This window comes from Panthera onca, chromosome D3, assembly GCF_046562875.1.
Source record: "Panthera onca isolate mPanOnc1 chromosome D3, mPanOnc1 haplotype 2, whole genome shotgun sequence".
NCBI classification, from domain to species: domain Eukaryota; kingdom Metazoa; phylum Chordata; class Mammalia; order Carnivora; family Felidae; genus Panthera; species Panthera onca.
In genome coordinates, this window is record NC_138350.1 from 46,391,454 (window position 1) to 46,397,508 (window position 6,055).

Sequence of the window (6,055 nt, forward strand, 5' to 3'; positions counted from 1 at the left end):
AATCTAGAATTCTCCCACTTGTCCCTACCCCCCACTTGGAGATTTTTCTCCCAAAGTTCTCCAAACCCCTTGCACTCTACATTGGTTGCTTTTCAGGCTCATCGCATACTTGTCGTATGGCTCATTTTCTATATCTTGCTGGGATTGATTTTCTCTTCTCTCCTTTCCTAGATTCCCATTTCGTTTTGCCATGATAACTAAAAACCAGTTTTGGTGAAGCACTAATTCCAGTTAACACGAGTTAAGCACTGACACCTTGAGAGAGGGTGTGTGGGAGGTGTATTGTTTTTAGTTTTTGCTTTTCTGAACATTTTTTTATTCCACCCTGATATGTTATGAAGAGCTTGGCTTGCTGTAGACATAGACTGAGAATTGTTTTTACCTCAGAATATGCAAGGCATTGCTATATTGTCATTTGGCCTCAGTGTTCCTTGTGATAGGCACCAATGGCATTTTTGTTTCCTATCCTTTGTGATAGGCTTTCTCTCTGCAGACTTATGATCTTTCCTATACCTGGTATTCTGAAGTTTCATGGTATTTGTCTTGCTGGGTTTTTGCTTTTGTTTTTCAATGCATGGTGTTGGACACTCTCTAGAAACATATCTTCCAGTTGTGAGATCATTTCCACCTCTTTATTATTTTAAGTTTCTCTTTCTGGAATTCCTGATGTTGGACACATTAGACTGGTTCTCTAATTTCCTTTTCTCCCCCTAGTCCCTTTTTTTTTTTTTTTTTTTTTTTTTTGGCTTTTTGAGAACAGTCACTCAACCTTATCTTCCAAGTGTCCTACTGAATGTTTTCTATTTTGGTTATTATATCTTTAATTTCACAAACTCTTCTTTTGCACTCTGATGATTCCTTTTTATTGTATCCTATCTTGTTTTGTGAAGGCAATGTTTTTTCAGAACTCTCTGATGATAATTACTGTAGGTTCATTTTTTTGTCTTTTGGTTTTACTTTTGTTTCCTCTGCTGCCTCGATGTCTTCTTAGTCCCTTAAAAACTATATTTATTTGCTTAGTTCTCTTTTTGCATCTTTGAGAACATCTTCAAATGTCTGGTGATCTTCGAATCTTCATTTATGATTAACAACTGATGCAATAAGGAGCCATTAGGAAACTGTGTGCTTGGGAGTGGTTTGTCCCTCGGTAAGTATTGTCAGGAGGTGAGCTGGCTGAGTTGATGAAGAACATTTTTAGATGGGAGTCTCTGTGGAGATTTTCTCCAGAGCCAGTGAATTTCTTTGGAGAATTTTCCTTTATGCTTCTGCTTGGGCAGTATATATCCAGACATTCATGTTCCGTGAGCAGAGGCAGGAAGGGTGCTTGCAAAACCAGATTTTCACCTAAGTGCTTTTCTTTCAGTCTAGCACCTGGTTCCCCATCCTCTATGCCTGTTGTTATCTGAGTCTGGGATTCTCTGGTTCAAGTTCTCTAAAGAATACCTTCTTGGCTTCCTGGAAGAGATGGAGCAGGGATGGGTTGGTGGGGGCTGGTGAGCAGGGCTGGTGTTTGGTGGAGGAAGAGACATACATACTGTGCATGCAGACTTTCAGTCAGAACCTCTGTTCCAGACCCATGCCTCACCCCCAGCTATGGAGGACCTGCAGTGTCCATGTGCCCAACCTCTCCAGGGTTCTGCACCTTGGTAGCTTATAGTTTCTTCCCCTCTGCTAAGCTAACTGCCATTTCTCCATTACTTTCTATCCCTGCCCACCCCCCACAAATGTGTTGACAGTCGTCATTCATTCACTGTTGCCTCTCCAGTTCTCTTTGACCTATGGGTTTACATCTTTTTAATTCTTTCACTGTCATTTTATCCAGGTTTTGGATGGGAGAAGAGATACATGTGTGTGGTCTACTTACCATATTTGACCCAAATTCCCTTCTGTTTACCTGAATTTCAGAAATCACACTTGGTGGGTTTTAGTCACAGAGGGCACCATAGATTGTAGTTCACGTCTCGTTCATAGGAAACAAAAACTTCTTTATGTCTCAGAGGCCCCCACAGGGGGCAGCCCTGCCAGGTGGCAGCCTGCCTGGCAGTTGGGTCTGTTGGCCTCTAGAATCCTTCACTGAGCCTGGCTTGAATGCAGCCAGGGCCAGAGACACCTCAGGGAATTGTCTCCCTGTGAGCAGCTGTTGGAGCATCAGGCATCTGAGCATGGGAGACAGACTTCTGGGATGGCTTTTGTGTGATTAATTAAGGTCTGGAGCAGTAATTTTCCTATTTACTCATGATGTCCATACTCCAAACTGCCCATCACATTTATTAGAGGGAGAAATACACAAAGAAACAAACCTGGAGTGCTGTCTCATGGAAAGCTTGTCAAACAGGAAAGCATCACATATGCTTTTTCTTCTTATCTGCCTCTTTCGACTTGAGAGCAGACTGTTACCTGTGAAACAAGACTGGAGCTTATTTCTTTATACCAGACTGTACAAATGTTCTGGAGAGACCTGGACAGGGGCAATGCTCGTTGTAAGAATGCAATGAAGATAAAGAACAAAAAACAGTCAAGATTTAGCAATCAAGAAAGTTCTTACAGAAAACATTGTTAGGACAAAACAACTATAATAAGAATCTACCCCACCTCCCCAAAACTCAGAGATAAAAACCACTCTTTTTTCTTTGGTTTGTTTTGCTTTAAACCAGAGGAAGAAACTTTGCTTTCAGTGGCTGAATTTCAAAGATCCTTAAGAGATTTATTAGGAATTGATTTGTGCCTACAATTTCTTTTTCTTTTTATCTTTGCAATATTCATTAAATGTCACTGTTATGAAAAATATAATGCATCAACAGAGAATTAAGAACAAGGCTTAGATGCACTTCATTTCTTTTGAGGTAAAGCTTGGTAAACCCTTGGATGCTACCAGAAGCATGTGATTGTTCCTCTTATGGACAGAATTGTGTGCCCTCCAATTTCGTATGTTGAAGCCCTAACTTCTATTACTGTAGAATGTGACTGTATTTGGAGATGGGACCCAGAACAAGGATAATTAAATAAGGTCATCTGGGCGGGCCCCGATCCAATCTGCTGTGCAAACTGGTGTCCTTATACGAAGAGGAAATCGGGATGCACAAAAACACCAGGGATGCATGCACACAGCAAGAAGGCAGCCATCTGCAAGCCAAGAAGAGACGTCTCAGGAGAAATGAAACCTGCTGACATCTTGATCTTGGACTTCTGGCCTCCAAAACTGAGAAAATAAATATCTGTTGTTGAAACCACCCAGTCAGTGGTATTTTGTTATGGTAGCTCTAGCAAACAAATGTGGTGCCTAGATCTTTCTACCCTATTTGATTTAAAATCTGAACATAATAAAGAGCATAGAGAAACTAAGAATCAGACACTTGTAAAAGTTAACTTTTGCTAACCAATGGCTGAAAAGTCCGGGTAGGAGATCACAACTGCTGCACGCATCACACACGAAACCACTTTGGTCCTATCACCCATGAGGCGAAGATCTAAGGTGCTGAGTTGGCCTTGGCTTTGGCTTCCAGAGTGGTAACTTGCAGCCTCAGACTCTCCCTGGAGTTCCCCTCAGGGCTGGTCCTCTAGAGAAAAATGCACATCTCTGGGCCTGGCAGAGGATGGATGGGATTGCCTGCAAGCCCCCGGCATAGTGGGTTGGATGGAACCAGAAGGTCTTAAAGGAGAAGGGAAGAGTAGAGTAAGGGTGTTTCTTGGTTGAGGGTGTCCCTGATGGAAGTGGATTCAGGGGCCCATTCTCCTGTCACACACACCAGTCAGCATGGAGAGAAACACAATTTGGGGTGTTGGGATGCTGCCATGGAGAGCTTGAGAAATGGCTCCTCACTGAGAAGAGCTTTAACTGGCAGAGCCTTCTGGTGGCACCTGGGCAGTCATTTCTATAATTCAAGTTGAGGGAGTAAGGGAAAAAGCACTGTATCCATTTAACTAAATACTAGAAGTGCTTGTATTTGGGCTGAGGAAATAGCTGGGCACTGACACTGGCACTGTTGCAGCCTCCAGCCGTGTAGTTGCACGTTGTCACAGTTCATCAAAAGCCAGCAAAGAAAACCAGGACATCATGTTTAGGCTGTATTCACCATCAGAGTGTGTTACCCTCCCTGTTACCTGAGTCCTCATGTTGACCAAGATCCTAGATCCAGAGAACAACAAAGGAGAAGAAAATTGAGGGGTGGAGAAGAGAGAGGCAGAGATGGAGATTCAGGGAGACACAGCAGGAGCCACAGAGAAAATCCACAAAGACAAAGAACAAGCAGAGAGAAGTAGGTGGTCACGGGGAAAGCAAGTCAACATCGCTAGACCTCAGATCCCATAGGATTCTTATGGATCGCGTGTCAGATCTGTTCTCTTCTCTGCCTCTGATCTGGTTGAAACCCCACTGGAGTGTCATGGCTTAACGAAGCCCGTGGGTGTTGGTACTTGTGATGTGGTTTCTAATGGATACCCTGTGAATTCGCTGAAGTGGAACAAAAAGAATGTGGGAACCAAGTTACTATGTTTAGGTTTTACTAAATAGGTGGCTCTGCCTGAGATTCACTCATGTAAGGTGGACGTCTTGTTCAGGCAAGAGAATCACATGAAGAACTGAAATCTGGGGGAGGCCAACAAGACTCGGGGCAAGGGATGTTCGTTCTTCCTAAATGAGTCTTTATTGCAAGAGTGCTGCCTTTTCTCTGGTGCTTGTTAAATACTGTATTTATGCTGTGTATTTGTATACAGTGGGATTAAGGGACCAAACTGAATTACTGATGATGGTTGCTTGAAGGGGTGTTTGACTAGGAGATTTACAGAGCGTTCTTAATAATCTTTTTTATTTATTTATAGAATGTTATCATTCTAAACGTACAGTGCAGCCATCCCTTAGGAAAAATGCTTTCTATTTGAGGACCACCAGCTCTGCATGTTGATTTGAAAAGAGATAAAAGGGCATCTGGCCACCATAGTACAGGCTGCACATTCCCTCCCTCTTCATTATGCAGAGAGCTGATGCAATTTTTGCTTCTTTCCTATTTATACAAATAAAGAGAACGATTTGGGAAATATGTCATGCTGGCATTAAACACCACCAATCTTGCTGGGTTGAAATGTACACGTTCCATTAACAACAATTATATTGTATAATTAAGGTTTTGGTCCCCAAAGTCTGACTCGGAAGCTTCCTCAAATACTGATGGGTTTATTGAAGACATGTTAAAATAAATATACCCCTCCCATTACCCCCCCCTTGTGCTTCCCACCCATGCACCCCCATCCTCCCCCAAAAAAAGTACCACCAGTACCTGTGCCAATGACTTGGTCTGCAATGAATGTAGTGTTCAAGTGCCCTCTAGTGTAGCTGTGGCTGAGATTAATAGGAGAGTAGAAAAGAAGCTTTGAAAGGGCAGATGCCAGAAAGCAGAGCCATTAGTACATTCTGTACAATCTATGAGGCTCCTTTGTGCTGGGTCCACATGAAAGAAACTGGGTGCAGATAGATCATTTGGAATGGCCCCTCCAGAATGAGGCTCTCCATGTAATCCTTTTATACTGGTATTCATCACTCTTTCTGTGGGGCTCTCGGTTTACATTGAGGTGGAAATTCCCTGAAGCTTATGCATTCTTGGCACACACACATGTGTAACCAGCCATGGGGAAAGGGCTAATGAAGTTGAAGCCCTTGCACGTGGGAGTGCCTCTTGCTCCTGCGGCCTTAGCACGTTTCACTCTCCCAGCAGCCAGAGAGAGCTCTGACCTGTGTCTCTTCAGTGAATGCTGCTGGTGGGGACAGTAATGGATTCCTAAGGGCGATTAACACAGTGACAGGGTTTATAAATGATAGATTATGACAACATTCCCTGCTATCAGGATTTTTCCTTTGATGACCACATGGCTATTGATAATGGTTGCACCAGCCAAATGCTACATATCTACCTGTGATCAAGACTAACAAAAAACAAGTAGCTGAAAATCCCGGAGCAGACTCACATCCTACCCAGGAGAATTGTTGACCCAAGGGCCCCAAATTAGGGGTGACACAAATTAGGCATAGAGGAGGGACACACACCTGAATCAGGGACACCAG

The 6,055-nt window shown here is 43.2% G+C and overlaps 1 long non-coding RNA gene across 1 annotated transcript; it reads right to left on the reverse strand.

Annotated features, from left to right (window-relative positions):
• Nucleotides 1–695: 695 nt before the first annotated feature.
• LOC132665864 (uncharacterized) lies at nucleotides 696–2,043 on the reverse strand. Its single transcript, XR_009604327.3, has 2 exons — nucleotides 1,895–2,043; nucleotides 696–1,455 (listed from the first exon to the last, which is right to left on the reverse strand). It is a non-coding gene; the product is annotated as an uncharacterized LOC132665864 (long non-coding RNA).
• Nucleotides 2,044–6,055: the final 4,012 nt, after the last annotated feature.